Raw genomic sequence first — 16,194 nt, 5'->3', positions numbered from 1 at the left:
TCCCTCTCCAAGGTCCACTGGGTCCTTAGCCCTGGTGTGAGCAGTTAAACAGGGGCAATCCTAAAAATCTAGAACAAGTTGAACCAAGAATCAAAGAACAGGGAAGCAGACTTGGCCCAGTAGTTAGGGCGCCCGTCTATCACATGGGAGGGGCACGGTTCAAACCCCAGGCCTCCTTGACCTGTGTGGAGCTCGTACACGCGCAGTGCTGATGTGCACAAGGAGTGCCCTGTCACGCAGCGGTGTCCCCCGCATAGGGGAGCCCCATGCGCAAGGAGTGCATCCCATAAGGAAAGCAGCCCAGCATGAAAGAAAGTGCAGCCTGCCTAAGAATGGTGCCGCCCACACGGAGAGCTGACACCACAAGATGACGCAACAAAAAGAAACACAGATTCCCATGCCGCTGACAACAACAGAAGTGGACAAAGAAGACGCAGCAAATAGACACAGAGAACAGCAAACCGGGGCGGGGGAAGGGGAGAGAAAGAAAGAAAGAAAGAAATCTTGAAAAAAAAAAAAAAAAAAGAATCAAAGAACAGCTATTTAACAGTAACTCCCTAGGCAAGAAAGAAAGTGAACATCAAAATAAATGCAACATCATAATTAGATACCTGGACATCAGCAAAAATTTATAAGCCACACTAAGAAACAGGAAGATACAACTCAGGTAAAGGAAAAAAATCAAAGCTCTGGGTGGGGCACAGGACGTGAAAGAACCAATGATGTTCATTTAAATCTCCTGAATCAAATCATGGAGTTGAAGGACAACATGGCTAAAGAAATAACAGACATTAAGAAAACACTGGTATGGGTATATGGGGACCTCTTGTATTTTTTGAATGTAACAAAAAAAATAGAGGAAAAAAAAGACGACACTGGGTGAGCACAAAGAAAAATTTGAAACCTTGAATAGAAAAATAACAGAGCTTATGGAAATGAAAGACACAATAAGTGAGCTTAAAAATACAATAGAGGGAAGAAGATGTGGCTCAAGTGACTGGGCTCCCGCCTTTCACACGGGAGGTCCCAGGTTCGGTTCCCGGTGCCTCCTGGAGAAGATGAGCAAGACAGCGAGCCAGCATGACTGGCTGGCATGGTGAGCTGATGCAACAAGATGAACCAACAATACAATACAAAGAGGAAACACAATGAGAGAGACAACAAAGCAGGGAGGGGAGGTGACTCAAACGACTGTGCACCTCTCTCCTACATGGGAGGTTCCAGGTTCAGTTCCTCCTAAAGAGAAAGGTGAGCAGACATAGAGAGCAGACAGCGAGCACAAACTTTGGGGAAAGGCGGGGGGGGGGGGGGAGATAAATAAATAAATCTTTTAAAAAAATACGAGAGATATACAACAACAGATTTCAAATCATGGAAGAAAGTATCAAGTCACATAGAAGGCAGACAAGCTGAAATTGAAAAGAGAAGAAGAGAGAGAGAAGAGAATGGAAAAAATTGACCAGGGACTCAGGAAGTTGAAAGATAGCATGAAGGGAACCAACGAATATGTGTTATGGGAGTTCCAGAAGGAGAAGAGAAGGTAAAAGGGGAGAAAGAATATCTGAGGAAATAATGGCTAAAAATCCCCTAACTCTCATGAAAGACATAAATATATGTGTCCGGGAAGCACAGTGTACTCCAATTAGAATAAATCCAAATAGATCTACTCCAAGACACATAATATTCAGAATGTCAAATGCCAAAGATAAACAGAAAATTCTGAAAGTAGCAAGGGAGAAACAAAATATCACATACAAGGGACATCAAGTCAGTCTTAGCGTGGATTTTTCCTCAGAAACCATGGAGACAAAAAGGCAGTGGTATGATATAATGAAGGTACTAAATGAGAAAAACTGCCAACCAACAATTCATTACCTGGAAAAACTGTCCTTCAAATATGCTGGAGAGTTTTAAATATTCACAGGTAAAGAGAAACTCAGAGAGTACATAAACAAGTATCCAGTTCTGCAGGAAACACTAAAAGGAGTTCTTCAGCCAGAAAATACAAGACAAGAAAGAGATAGAGAAGCTTAGAGGAGAGTGCAGTGCAGAGATGAAAACTATCAGAAAGGGTAACCAAAAGGATAAAAAGACACAAAAATAAGATATGACAGGGAAGCAGATGTGGCTCAAGCAACTGGGCTCCCACCTACCATGAGAGGTCCCTGGTTTAATTCCTGGTGCCTCCTAAAGAAGACAGCGAGCTGACACTACAGGCAGGCATGGCAAGCTGATGCAACAAGAGACACAAGAAGAAAAATAACATGATGAGAGGCACAACAAAGCAAGCAGCAGATGTTCCTGGTGCCTCCTAAAAAGGAAGAGCAAGACAGTGAGCTGACATTGACAGGCAGACATGGCAAACTGATTCAACAAGATGACACACTATGAGACACAAGAACAAATACACAATGAGAGACACAACAAAGCAGGGAACTAAGATGACTCAAATGATTAAATGCCTCCCTCCCATATTAGAGGTCTCGGGTTTGGTTCCTGGTCCCTCCTAAAGAAACAAGGAAAATGAACAGACACAGCAAGTGCAAACAATGAGGGGGTGGGGAAAAATAAATTAAATCTTTTAAAAATAAATAAAAATGACATAGGAAAGACAAAGGATAAAATGGTTAAAGTGAGATTGCCTATAGAGTAATATTATTGAATGTTAATGGGTTAAACTCTCTAATCAAAATACATAGGCTGGGAAGTGGATTTGGTTCAACAGATAGGGCGTCCACCTACCACATGGGAGGTCCAAGGTTCAAACCCAGAGCCTCCTGACCCATGTGATGAGCTGGCCACGCACAGTGCTGATGTATACAAAGAGTGCCGTGCCACACGGCGGTGTCCCCCGTGTCGGAGAGCCCCACATGCAAGGAATGAGCCCCATAAAGCGAGCTGCCCAGAGCAAAAAGCAGCGCGGGCTGCCCAGAAAAGGCACAATGCACACGGAGAACTGACACAGCAAGATGACGCAACAAAATGAGACACAGGTGCCACTGACAAGAATACAAGCAGACACAGAAGAACACAAAGCAAATGGACACAGAGAGCAGACAACTTGGGGGGTGGGGAAGGGAGAGAAATAAAAAATAAATCTTAAATTAAAAAAATACATAGGCTGACAAAATGGATAAGAAAACATGACCTATGCATATGCTTTCTGCAGGAGACTCATCTTAAATCCAAGAATGCAAACAGACTGAATGTGAAAGGCTGGAAAAAGGTATTTCATAAAAACAGTAACCCAAAGAAGACAGGGGCAGCCATAACGATGTTAGATAAGATTTTAAGTGCAAAATAGTGATGTGATGCAGAAGGCCATTATATAATAATAAAAGGGACAATCTACATGAAGAAATAACAGTCATAAATGTCTATGCAGGGAAATAGACTTGGCCCAGTGGTTAGGGCGTCCGTCTACCACATGGGAGGTCCGCGGTTCAAACCCCGGGCCTCCCCGACCCGTGTGGAGCTGGCCCATGCGCAGTGCTGATGCGCACAAGGAGTGCCCTGCCACGCAGGGGTGTCCCCCGCGTAGGGGAGCCCCCACGCGCAAGGAGTGCGCCCCGTAAGGAGAGCCACCCAGCGTGAAAGTACAGCCTGCCCGGAATGGCCCCGCACACACTTCCCGTGCCGCTGACGCCAACAGAAGCGGATAAAGAAACAAGATGCAGCAAATAGACACAGAGAACAGACAACCGGGGGGGGGGATTAAATAAATAAAATAAATAAATCTTTAATAAATAAATAAATAAATAAATGTCTATGCACCTAACCAGGGTGCCCCAAAACACACGAGGCAAACTTTGGTAAAACTGGAAGGAGAAAGAGACATCTCTACAATAATAGTTTTGGAAACTTCAACATGCCACTCATATCCCAGACAGAAAAACTAGACAAAGGATCAATAAGGAAACAGAGAACTTGAATAATATGATAAACAAGCTGGACCTAACAGACATACAGAACACAGCCTATTATACATTTTTCTCAAGTGCTCATGGATCTTTCTCCAGGATAGACCACATGTTGCATCACAAAACAACTATCAATAAATTTAAGAAGACTGAAATTACACAAAACACCTTTTCCAAACATAAGGGAATAAAGCTGGAAATCAACAATAGATGGGAAAGGGAGAAATTCACAATCAGTAGACCAAAGAAGAAATTGCAAGAGAAATTACTAGATATATCAAGACGAATGCAAATGAGAACACAACTTATCAAAACTTATGGGATATAGTGAAGGCAGCGCAGAAAGGAAAACATAGCCCTGAACTGTATTAAAAATGAAGAGCGAAAATCAAAGACCTAACTGAACACCTGAAGGCACTAGAAAAAGGTAAGTAAACCAATTCCAAAGTAAACAGTAGGAAAGAGATAAAGATTAGAACAGAAATAAATGAAATTCAGAATAAATAAATAAATGATAAAAATAGAGAAAATAAACAGAACCAAAAACTGGTTCTGTGAGAAGATCAATAAAATTGACAGTTAGATTGAAGACGAAAAAAAGAGAAGATGCAAATAAATAAAATCAGGAATGAAAGGGAGGGGGCAATAAGACTGAACCCAGAGAAATAAAAAGGATCATAAGAGGATATTATAAGAAACTATGCCAACAAATTAGACAACTAGATGAAATGGACAAATTCCTAAGAAATGCACAAACAAGCTACATTGACTCTACCAGAAATATAGGAACTCAATAAATCAATCACATAAGATTGAATCAAACATCAAAAATCTTCAAACAAGGAAAAGTCCAGGAGCAGATGACTTCAGATGTGAATTCTACCAAACATTTCGAGAATTAATTTAATACAATCCTGTTTAAACTCTTCCAAAAAACTAAAAAGGAGGTAAAATTACCCCACACATTTTATGAAGCCAGCATCACCTAATACCAAAGACAGATAAAGATATCATGAAAAAAGATAATTACAGACCCAATCTCTACAATGAACATGGCTGCAAAAATTCCCAACAAAATACTCGCAAATCAAATCCAACAGCATATTGAAAGAATTATACACCATGATCAAATGGGTTTTATCCTGGTATGCAAGGGTGTTTCAACAAAAGAAAATAAAAAATAATATACCACATTAATAAATCAAAGGGAAAAACCCACATGATCATCTCTATTGATACAGAACAGGCAGGACAAAATCCAGCATTCCTTCTTGATAAAAACACTTTGAAAGACAGGAACAGAAGGAAAGTTCCTAAACAGGATAAAGGGCATATATGAATATCCCACAACCAACATCATACTCAAAAATAATATTTGCTTTTTCTGAAAAGAAACAAATGTTAATGTTACAAAAAGTTAACACCAGGATGATATGTGGTGGTCAAAGAAACTAGACAAAAGGTGCTACTTCTTGTTTGACTCCATCTATGCAAAATGTAAATACAAATAAATTAAAGAGATGGAACTAGATTAGTAGTTAAGTATGGCATGGGAAGGATAGAGATTGAGAGGTGACTATTAAGGGTTTTTTTTTTTATTTTATTTTTTCTGGAGTAATAATGATCTATTATTGATTGAAGTGAGGAATGCACAACTCTGTGATTATACCAAATGCCACTGATTGTACACTTTAGATAAATAAAAAAATAATAAAAGTGTGTGTTGGGGAAAAAATTCACCAAATATAAGATATGGACTATAGTTAGTAGTAATATTTTGACAAAGCTCTTCCATAATCTGTAAGAAATGTTTCACAACAACGCAAGGTGTTGGTGGTGGGGTGATTTATAGGGGCCCTGTATGATGTTAACACATGCTTGTTTTTTAAGTCCACAACTTTTACTATATACTTATTGTTTATGAATGTTCATGTATGAATGATATACTTCAATAAATTTTTTAAAAATTAAAAACATAACAACAGAAAGAGGAAAAAACCAAAAAAAATTAAATGAAAAAGAAAAAAATGAATATATCATATGATGAATCATCTTGTTTTAAACCAAGGGAAGAAAAACTGAAAACTATTCCCCCTTTAAGAGGACAAAATGCAGTAAAATCCTGGCCCCGTGTGGTGACCTGGCACAGTGCTGCCACATGCAAGGAGTGCCATGCCATGCAGGGACACCCCCTGCATAAGGGAATCCCACATGCAAGGAGGGCGCCCCTCAAGGAGTGGCGCCTCACGCACAGAGAGCTGACACAGCAAGATGACACAACAGAGACACAGATTCCCGTGCCACTGAGAATGCAAGCGGACATAGAACACACAGCAAATGGACGCAAGAGAGCAGACAATGGGTAAGGGGGTGGGGAAGGGAAGAGAAATAAATAAAAATAAATCTTAAAAAAAAAAAGCACCTTTCCTTCACAGTCTCTGTTAGAGATGTTATTGTACATAGTAGTAATAAGTCTGTCAACACTCTATTTCAGAGGATTTTTTTTGGACAGCTTTCTATACTAAAAATATAACAATCGATTTCAAGAAAGATTTTGTCTTTACTCCAGATATTTCCTCTGAGCAAAAGATCACATATCCCACTGCCTACCACACTTCTCATCTTAAACAGCTCAAAAGTAAAATCATTTCTACCCACCTCAAACTGGTCCACTTCTAATTTCCCCTATCCCACTGATGGGCACCACCATCTTTGTAAGAACGCAAGCCAGAAATCTTTAGCATCTTCTCCTCTCTGCCTCCCCATTTCAAACACACACCGTGTCCTGAATATTTTATGAATTCTAACTATTTCTTCATCCTACCCACTTTTGACCATTCACAATCCCACCACTCCAGTCCAAACCATTATCACCTCTGTCTTGGCTTACTATAATAGCCTCTAACGGTCTCTCTGTAAGCACTCTTGCTCTTCCGGAATCCATTTTTTGCCCAGCTGACAAGTCTTTCTCTCTGTCTCTGTCTCACTCTCTCTCAATAGAAATCTGAACATTCCCTTGTTAAATTCCTTCAGTGGCTTCCCAATACCATTAGGCTGAAGTCCAAAATCATTAACAAGGTTAATTCATGGTCTAGGCAATGCCTACCCCTCGTCACCACTTTCCCCTTCCCACACTGGATTCCAGATATACTAGGCTAAAGAAATTTTCTCTGCCGCATCATGCTCCATCTCACTATCTGCTATCTGTACTTACTAAAAGATTCTTCTCCATCTTCAACCATACCCTTTCACCTCTCAAGGCCCACTGGTACTTCAAATCCCACCCTAAACATCATTTTCTCAGGTAGGCTTTCTCTAACACCACATATCCAACCAGGCAAACTACTCCATAGGCTTTCAAAGCACCCTGGGCTTTTCCCTCACAGTTCTTTAGTTTGCCATCATGTATGAGATTAGTTTACATTTCTCTCTCACCCTCTCTTTCCCCTCTCTCTCTTTAGCACATACACACATACACCCCAGGCTGTAACCAAGTCCATCTTATTCTTCACTGTATCCCCAGCAACTGGCATACAATAAATATTTGCTGAGTGAATGAATGAACCAATTGTGTATCTGGGGGATTTGGAAATTTTCCAGCACACTAAATTATCACATTTTGTCCCTCACACTAAAACCAAAATGTTTCTATTATCACTGACACTCACTATATACCAGTTTTAATTTCCTAACATTAACATACCCTTTACAGGCCATCAGGAAAGGGAAGAGCATAAAACTAGAATACGTCTCATAGCCCAAGAAAAAGTTGAAAAGGAATATGCTTTCATTTCATTTGTGATTTTGGCAAACAACCAAAAAAAAAGGTACTCTATAACAGTAATTTTAAAGACATTGGCATATTAGGGCTTTGCAACGCATTAAGGAAGACTCAAAAACTAAACAAGTGAGGGAAGCAGCTGTGGCTCAATCAGTCCGGCTCCCACCTACCATATGGGAGGCCCTGGGTTTGCATTTGGGGGCCTCCTTGTGAAGGCAGGCTCACCTGCCGCCTGCCTGCAAGCGCTGCGGAGTGCCGTCGCTGGCCGGGGATTTAAAAAAAAAAAAAAAAAAAACTAAATAACTGACACCAGGACGCACACAACCTGACACTCAGAATATATGTGAAACAAAATACAGATATGGCAAATTCAGTTCATTTCCTACATTATTCAATCTCTCTAGTCAGAAGGACAGAAACAGAATGAGTAAAGTCATTCCTTTGCTAACCAAGATCCTAAAATACAGGTAATGGGTACTTACCTAAATATATCCAATTCTTCAGTTTAACTGTAGCATCAATTCTTACCTAGTATCAGCATTGCCATTCCTCTCTTCTCTCTAATCTAATCTCCTACTTTATCTTCCTGGCTGATTCTCCTCTAATCACACTAGCCTCCCACGGCTGGTTTTCCATAAAGTCTGGCCTCAGTGCTTTTGCACTTGCTGTTTCCTCTGAATGGAATGCTCTTCCCCCAGAATTACTTACAGGTAAGGCTCTCTCTTCTTCAGGTCTTTGGTCAAAAGTCACCTTCTCAGTGAAGCCTTTCCTGGGTATCTTGTCTAAATATGCGCTCCTCGTCTCCCTCCCCTACTTTAATCTTCTATATAAAACTTATCCATATGATATTCCACACACTTTACTTTTTTTATTCTTTTCTGTTAATAAGGCTCATAAGGGAAAAGATTTTTGCCTCTATTGTTCACTGCCATATCCCAGAACCTAAAATAGGGGCTGAGAAAGATGGCACTCAGTAAATACTCATTGAATGAAAGCATGATGGAACTATTTTCATTGTTCATGCCACTGAAACATAACACCCTAATTCGGGGTAGGCAGTCCCCAGTTTGAATCTTAAAACAGGTCTGTGGCCTGGAGTGTTTTCTTCCGGATTACCTGAGTCGGTCCAGAAAGCCAGAACGGTGAACCCCTGAGGCTGATGCTTCTACTTTTTCTTTGGTCTTTCTCATATCCACTCTTGTTTCCTTGGTTCTTCCTCACCCTTAGCCCTCTTCAACTGCCATGTTTCTTAACACATAAGCCTGTAAAATAGTCTAAATTCTCCTTTCAAAACTTCTAATTCCTTCTACACAAATCCTCCCGCCTCAACTCGTCTCCCTTCATAAATAGGACTTTCTCCACTACTCATGTAGTGGAGAAAGAAATGCCAGTTCTCCATCTCTTCCACTCTTTCCATGCCTTCATCTTCCTCACTCAGTTGTCTTCCCGTCTTAGTTTCGGATTCCCCTAATCTCATCTCTTTAGCCCCAGCGGTTTTTCCCACTTCGATTCCAGTCTACTTTATTCGCCAACTCCTCTCACCCATCCATCCCGAGCTCACACACGTTCACCCATCAGGTCTTCCTCCCTAGACCCCCAGAACCCGAGAATTAGGAACACGTGCGACCCAATGGGCTAAGTGAACTTGCAACCCACGTTAGAGTTGGTAAGTGACCCACCTCCGAGACAGAAGTCCCTGCCAGACCACCTGTTTGAAGAGGACCTATACAAACGCAGACTCAAACGACTCGCTGCGCCAAGCTCCTAAAATCGCAGACGTTACGCTCCCAGCGCGCCGCCATCTTGTGCCGCCATTTAGCTTTGTGATTGGACAAGTCATTCTCGTGCGACCCTGGCCGCGTCTGAAGAAAGAGGAAACTGTCGCGAGACGTGGACTTTGCTGCTCCTGGTGCCCGGGGAGGGGCCGTAGTGGCAAGCGGAGGCCTTTGCGGCCTTATTGCAAGTATGGCTTGAGTGGGACTTGGGTCAAAATCCGCTAAGGAGCTTGTGTTTAGAAATGTAGTTTTCTGGGCCCCAGTTCAGGCTTACGAAATCAAACTCTCGGGGTTGGACGGGGAATTTGAGGACGAGGAAGGGAGTCTTAGGAGTTAGATGGTGGGCTGTTAGCTCTTATTGAGCAACAAGTCTCATTTAATCATCACGGATCCTATGAGGTAGAGAAGAGTAGTCTCGTTTAAAAAGAGCAGATTAAAGATACTGACTCGTTTGCTCAAGATCTTACAGCCAGACGACATCAAATCCACGTTTATCGTGTCCCTTTCGAGCTGAAGCTCCGTTGATGCACTTCATTTTTATTTTCAACTCGGTTATACTCCCTTTATCCTCTGGTAGACAGGGTGAGCACTAGTCGCCCCATTTTACGATTGAGACAAATGACTTTCGAAAGTTATACAGCTAGTAACAAAGCTAGAGCTAAATTCTGATCCTTTAACCCCTACCTAGTATCTCTTTTCATTATTAAAAAAAAAAAAGTTAGTTATTAACGTGAAATATTCTGGCAAATTTTTGCCGTAAGTTTGAGGAATAGCAGGGAGTACGGGATGGAGACTTCAGCTTTAATGCAGAACTGAGTGTGCCAGTCTTCAAGGAAAGCTGAAGTGTTTTCATTATCTATTGTGTAACAACCCACCCCAAAATGTATGCCTTAAAGCAACCTTTTTTTTTTCTCACTGTTCTGCAACTTGGGTTTGGATTACCCCCACTGTTCTTCTGCTGGCCTTGTCAGTGGTCATTTATACGGCTTCATTGACTGTGGATCAGCTGAGTTCTGGGTTCAGCTGAAACAGATGGGCCTGTCCCAGTATTCTCAGGTCCTCTCCTCCATGTAAAATAAAATTTTTTTAAAAACCAACTAATTTCTGGTATTTTGTATCAGCACCCCTTTGGCTGACTAATATACCCCCCACTAGTACTAACCCTGTGATTACTGGCAATTAAACTCTTCAAGCTTCGTTTGTCTAATACTGTAAAACAGTATAATAATTTCATAGGACTTTTGTGAGAATTAAATCAGATAATGCATGTAAAGCACTTAGCACACTGTCTGGCACATATTAAATTCTTACTATTATTTAAAATTTTATTACTTTCCTTTTTTTTTTTTAGGAGGTATCAGGGATTGAACCTAGGACCTTGTACATGCAAAGCAGGTGCTCAATCACTGAGCTACACCTGCTCTACTACCTTCAAATTTTTTTTAATTTCTCTCCCCTTCCCTGCCCCCCCCCAGTTGTCTGCTCTCTGTGTCCATTCACTGTGTGTTCTGTGTCCGCTTGTATTCTTGTCAGCAGCACCTGTAATCTGTGTCTTTTTTTTTGTTGCATCAACTTGCTGCGTCAGCTCTCCGTGTGTGCGGCGCCATTCCTGGGCAGACTGCACTTTTTTTGCGGTGGGCAGCTCTCCTTATGGGGCGCACTCCTTGTGTGCGGGGTTCCCCTATGCGGGGGACACCCCTGCGTGGCACGGCATTTCTTGCGCACATCAGCACTGCGAGTGGGCCAGCTCATTACATGGGTCAGGAGGCCCTGGGTTTGAACCTTGGACCTCCCAGGTAGTGGGCAGAAGCCCTATCTGACGGGCCAAATCCGCTTCCCTACCTTCAAATTTTAGTAACCTTACTTCTAGACCTCTATGAACATATGCTCATCATAAGGATATATAACTATATAATATTTATACAAATAGTATGTTATACATATGCTTATTCAAATATGTGTCTTGTAACTTCTCCTGCTTTAATTGCTTTTTTTTTTTTTTTAAGAAACTTCCATGGATTGAACCCACAACCTTATACACGGGAACCAGGCACTCAACCACTGATCTACATCCACTCCCCAAATATTGCTTCATATCATCCTTTGTGATGGATGCATGGTATTCCATTGTATGGATGTACCATAATTTTTTTTTTAAGTAGTTCCCCTCTGGATGGACATGAGGTTGTTTCTAATGTAACTGGTTTGGCCTACTTCCAAAATGTGTGGTACAATGATAAATATATCTCAATTTTTTAAAATATAAAATGGACATTTTCTGGAGCCTCTACAAAATAAGATTATCAAGATAATCATCTCCCTCTTTGGGCTTCTCTCCCTGATTTGCCCTCAAATCCCACAAGGATTTAATTTGATCAGACAGGTCTGTCCAACTTCTATACCCCAGCAAGAACAGTATAATGTCCAATTAGTCAATTACATGCTTTGCTTCTTGCTGCCTCTCAGGGTTGTAGTAGGAGATTGATTCAGCACATTCAGCAGTTAATACTGCTTTAGTCTTTTTTCTTATTTTTTCCTCTCTTCCCCCACCCCCAGTTGTCTGTTCTTTGTGTCTATTTGCTGCGTGTTCTTCTTTGTCCGCTTCTGTTATCAGCGGCACAGGAATCTGTGTTTCTTTTTGTTGCATCATATTGTTGTGTCAGCTTTCCATGTGTGCGGCACCATTCCTGGACAGGCTGAACCTTCTTTTGCACTGGGCAGCTCTCCTTATAGACACACTCCTTGCACATGGGGCATGTGGGGCTCCCCTGCATGGGGTTCCCCTATGCAGGGACACCCCTGCGTGGCAGGGCACTCCTTGCGCGCATCAGCACTGCGCATGGGCCAGCTCCACACGGGTCAAGGAGGCCCGGGGTTTGAACCGTGGACCTCCCATGTGGTAGATGGATGCCCTAACCACTGGGCCAAGTCCACTTCCCAATATTGCTTTATTCTGAAATGTGACATAGCTAGTGCCAGAACTGCTTTCAGAATTGGCCACCTACTGGACTGAAATCAACCCTTGTGGTATCAGCCTGAACTCCTGAAGTTAATTGTTTCAAGGACCTTATTGCTTTCTCTGCCACTGTGCTTTGGCCAGGGCCAGTCAGTCAACATCTACATATCTCTCTAACCATGTCTCAGATAGCAGTGGTTGTGTATCAATTCTTTTTAGCCTAGAACTCCTCCTGTAAATTCATCCATTCCTTCTTAGGGACCAACTTAACATACCAGAGATCTAATGACCACTTTAATTAAGTCCCAAAATAATAGCTTTATCATTCTACATTTACATAACTGAGAAAGTCACTCAAGTAACCCTTTATACTTAGGATATCATTTTTCATTATAAATAATGCTGAATTCTTTCAAAGACCTTAAAAAGTAAATTTCAAAAATTAATAGCTGGTATAAGGATTAGATCTAAATATACATGGTCTACTCTCACTTTTGTCCCAAGTCCCATGAAGCGAAAGATATACTTTTGTGTGTGTGTGTGGTACCAAGACTGACAATTGAACCTGGGAAGCCAGTGCCCAACCACACTGAGCCACATGCTAATTTTTTTGTTTACTTGTTCTTTGTTTTATTATTTTGTTTTAAAGGCATCACCAGGAACCAAACCCAGGACCTCCCATGTGGGAAGTAGGCACTCAACTGCTTGAGCCACATCCACTCCCAAGATATTATTTTTAAAAATAAAATACCAAATTTCAAATAGGGCTGAAAACCAAAAAACAGTGTATTGGCAGACCAGAAAACTAGAGGATAATCTGAAAAAATAGGAATAATGACTAAAATGTCAAGAGGAACTTAAGGTGATTATGAAATGTATCTAGAAAATTAAATGCAAAAATCACCAAAAACAGTATTTCTCCATTTGGAAAAAAATTAAAATTATAGCATATATAAAATAAATACCTTATGAATTAACTAACAAAACGACTATAAAAACAAATAGGGAAAAGGATTTGGCTCACGTGATAGGGCTTCCACCTACCATATGGGAGGACCCAGGTTCGATCTCTGAGGCCTGGTGAAAAAGAAGAAGAGAAAGCGTAACTGCACGTTGATCCAGTACCCGTGTGGTGAGCCAGTGCCCCTGCAAGTGAGTCACACAGCAAGATGGTAACACAACAAAAGAGAAACGAAGGGGAGAGTCAAGGCGAAGCACAGCAAAGACCAGGAACTGAGGTGGCGCATGTGACAGAGAACCTCTCTGCACATTAGAGGTCCCCAGGATCGAATCCTGGTGAATCCTGGAGGAGAAAACATGAGAAGATAAAAAGAGAAATAGATACAGAAGTTCACACAGTGGATGGACACGGATAGCAAAAACAGCAGGGCTGGGGGAGGGGGAGAGGAAGGGGAAAAAGAAATCTTACAAATAAACACAAACTATAAATTTTTAGAAGAACTAAGTTTTATAAACTTAGAAATGTTCTTTTAAAGACACAAAACTTAAAACCTTGAAAAGATTTCTAAATTTGATTATATAGAACTTCAAAATTTTAACAAAAATTACTGTACCAAGTGCAATGACTGTCTCATGATGATGGAGGAGGTTGTTGTTATGGGGGGAGGAGTGGGGTGAGGGGAGTGGCGGGTATATGGGAACCTCATCTTTTTTTAATGTAACAGTAAAAAGAAAATTACTGTAAATATTAGTCAACACTTTTCGAGGAAAACGCAGTCGCTATTACAGCTGCACTCCAGCTCCCGGGTCCTCCTGACTCACCACTGTTGACTCTCACCGAGAAACAAGTTGATCAGGAAGCCATGCTGCAGCCATGGCTTTTAAAGACACCAGAAAGACGTGCATGGAACCGGGTGGCGATTCACCGCATTAGATTCACCCTGACCGGCCACAACGTGAAGTCTCTGGAGAAGGTGTGTGCTGACTTGATTAGAGGTACAAAGGAAAAGAACCTGAAAGTCTACCAAGACTCTTAAGTATCACTACAAGGAAAACTCCTTGTGGTGAAGCTTCAAAGACTTGGGATTGTTTCCAGATGAGAATCCACAAGTATCATTGACCAGCACAGTCCTTCCGAGATTGTTAAGAAGATTACTTTCATCAGTATTGAGCCAGGAGTAGAGGTTGAAGTCACCATTGCAGATACTTAAGTCAACTATTTTAATAAACTGTCAGTTGCTAAAAAATAAAAAGTCAACAAAGAGGGAGAAAATATTCACGACATCCATAACAAAGGGTTAATATCCAGGACATATTCTTAAATGATGATAAATCAATAAGAAAACAATCCAGCATTAAAATGAGCAAAATATATGAACAAAAGAGCACAAGTAATTGACCAATGAATATAAGAAAAAATGCACAAACTCATTAGTAATCATGGAAAGTCACGTTCAAATAACTGATTTTTTTTTTATTAGAGATGTTGTGGGTTTACAGATCATGCATAAAATACAGGATTCCCCTATACCACTCTATTATTAACACCTTGATTATTATATACCATTTATGTATTTTTTTAAGATTTTTTTAAAATTTCTCTCCCCTTCCCCCACCAATTGTCTGCTCTCTGTGTCCATTAGCTATGCGTTCTTCTGTGTCTGCTTCTATTCTTGTCAGCAGCACAGGAATCTGTGTCTTTTTTTTTGTTGTGTCATCTTGCTGCATCAGCTCTCCATGTGTGCAGCGCCACTCCTGGCCAGGCTAGACCTTGTTTCGAGCTGGGCGGCTCTCCTTACAGGGCGCACTCCTTGCGCGTGGGTCTCCCCTACACGGGGGACACCCCTGCGTGGCACAGCACTCCTTGTGTGCATCAGCACTGCACGTGGGCCAGCTCACCACATAGGTCAGGAGGCCCTGGGTTTGAACCCTGGACCTCCCATGTGGTAGGCAGATGCTCTATCCACTGAGCCAAGTCTACTTCCCTAACCTGCTGATTTTGGATACAGTGTTCTGTACATGTTTGTTAGGTCTAGCTTGTTTATTATATTTTTCAAGTTCTCTGTTTCCTTTTCTGTCTAGTTCTATCTAATGATGTGAGTTATGTGTTAAAGTCTCCAGTCACTATTGTAGAGATGCCTTTTTCTCCCTTCAGTTTGCCTCATATATTTTGGGGCAATCTGGTTAGGTGTACAGACATTTATGACTGTTATTTCTTCCTGTTCAAAGTTTCTCTTTTATTAATATATATAATGGCCTTTTGTATCTTTTATTCCAGTTACTTTTGAGACATAAATCCTATTTTTCCCAACAGTTATTACCAGAGATTCATTTCCTGATGTTGAGGGCTTGTTTGATGCCTTCCAAAAAGTGCCTGCCTAATCACAATCCAAAGACTGTACTGAATTTTAAATCTTTATGGACATTTTCAGATCTGAGTAAATAAGGGCCTTTCTCAGATAAGGCCTCTGTACATGATAGATGGTTTTCCTACTGCTAGTGAATTTTGTTAAAATGCAGCGGCCTTTCCCATAGCTCCAGATTAGGCTATCACCTTGCTTCATTGATCTGGTGCTGGACACATACAGAATGCCTCAATCCTCTTGTATTGCACAGTTCAAACAGACCATCTCCTTCTTTTAAGGAATATTTAAGGAATATTTATTTCCCTTCATCTTTGAAGTTTTTTTGTTTTTTTTTTTTGGTGTTAAAATGCCCCCACCCCCTTTTGCCCCTAATTTCTTTCATGAGATAAATTCCTAAAAGTGGGAATGCTGGGTCAAAGGAAAAGAATGTAAGCTC

At 41.1% G+C, this 16,194-nt stretch overlaps 1 protein-coding gene across 2 annotated transcripts in view; it reads right to left on the bottom strand.

Moving 5' to 3' along the window:
* The window catches only part of METTL16 (methyltransferase 16, RNA N6-adenosine), a 102,332-nt gene extending 92,033 nt beyond the window's left edge, over window positions 1-10,299 (bottom strand). The window contains exon 1 of one of the 2 annotated variants that reach the window (XM_058283062.2): window positions 9,381-10,299. The gene's annotated coding sequence lies outside the window, so the exon portion shown is untranslated. The remainder of the gene's footprint in view (window positions 1-9,380) is intronic. The other variant, XM_071210430.1, reaches the window with a different exon arrangement.
* Window positions 10,300-16,194: the final 5,895 nt, after the last annotated feature.

The sequence above is a fragment of the Dasypus novemcinctus genome, chromosome 21 (genome assembly GCF_030445035.2).
Source record: "Dasypus novemcinctus isolate mDasNov1 chromosome 21, mDasNov1.1.hap2, whole genome shotgun sequence".
Lineage (NCBI taxonomy): Eukaryota > Metazoa > Chordata > Mammalia > Cingulata > Dasypodidae > Dasypus > Dasypus novemcinctus.
The sequence above is the reverse complement of the archived record's forward strand: the minus strand, read 5'-3'. Positions and strand labels throughout refer to the sequence as shown.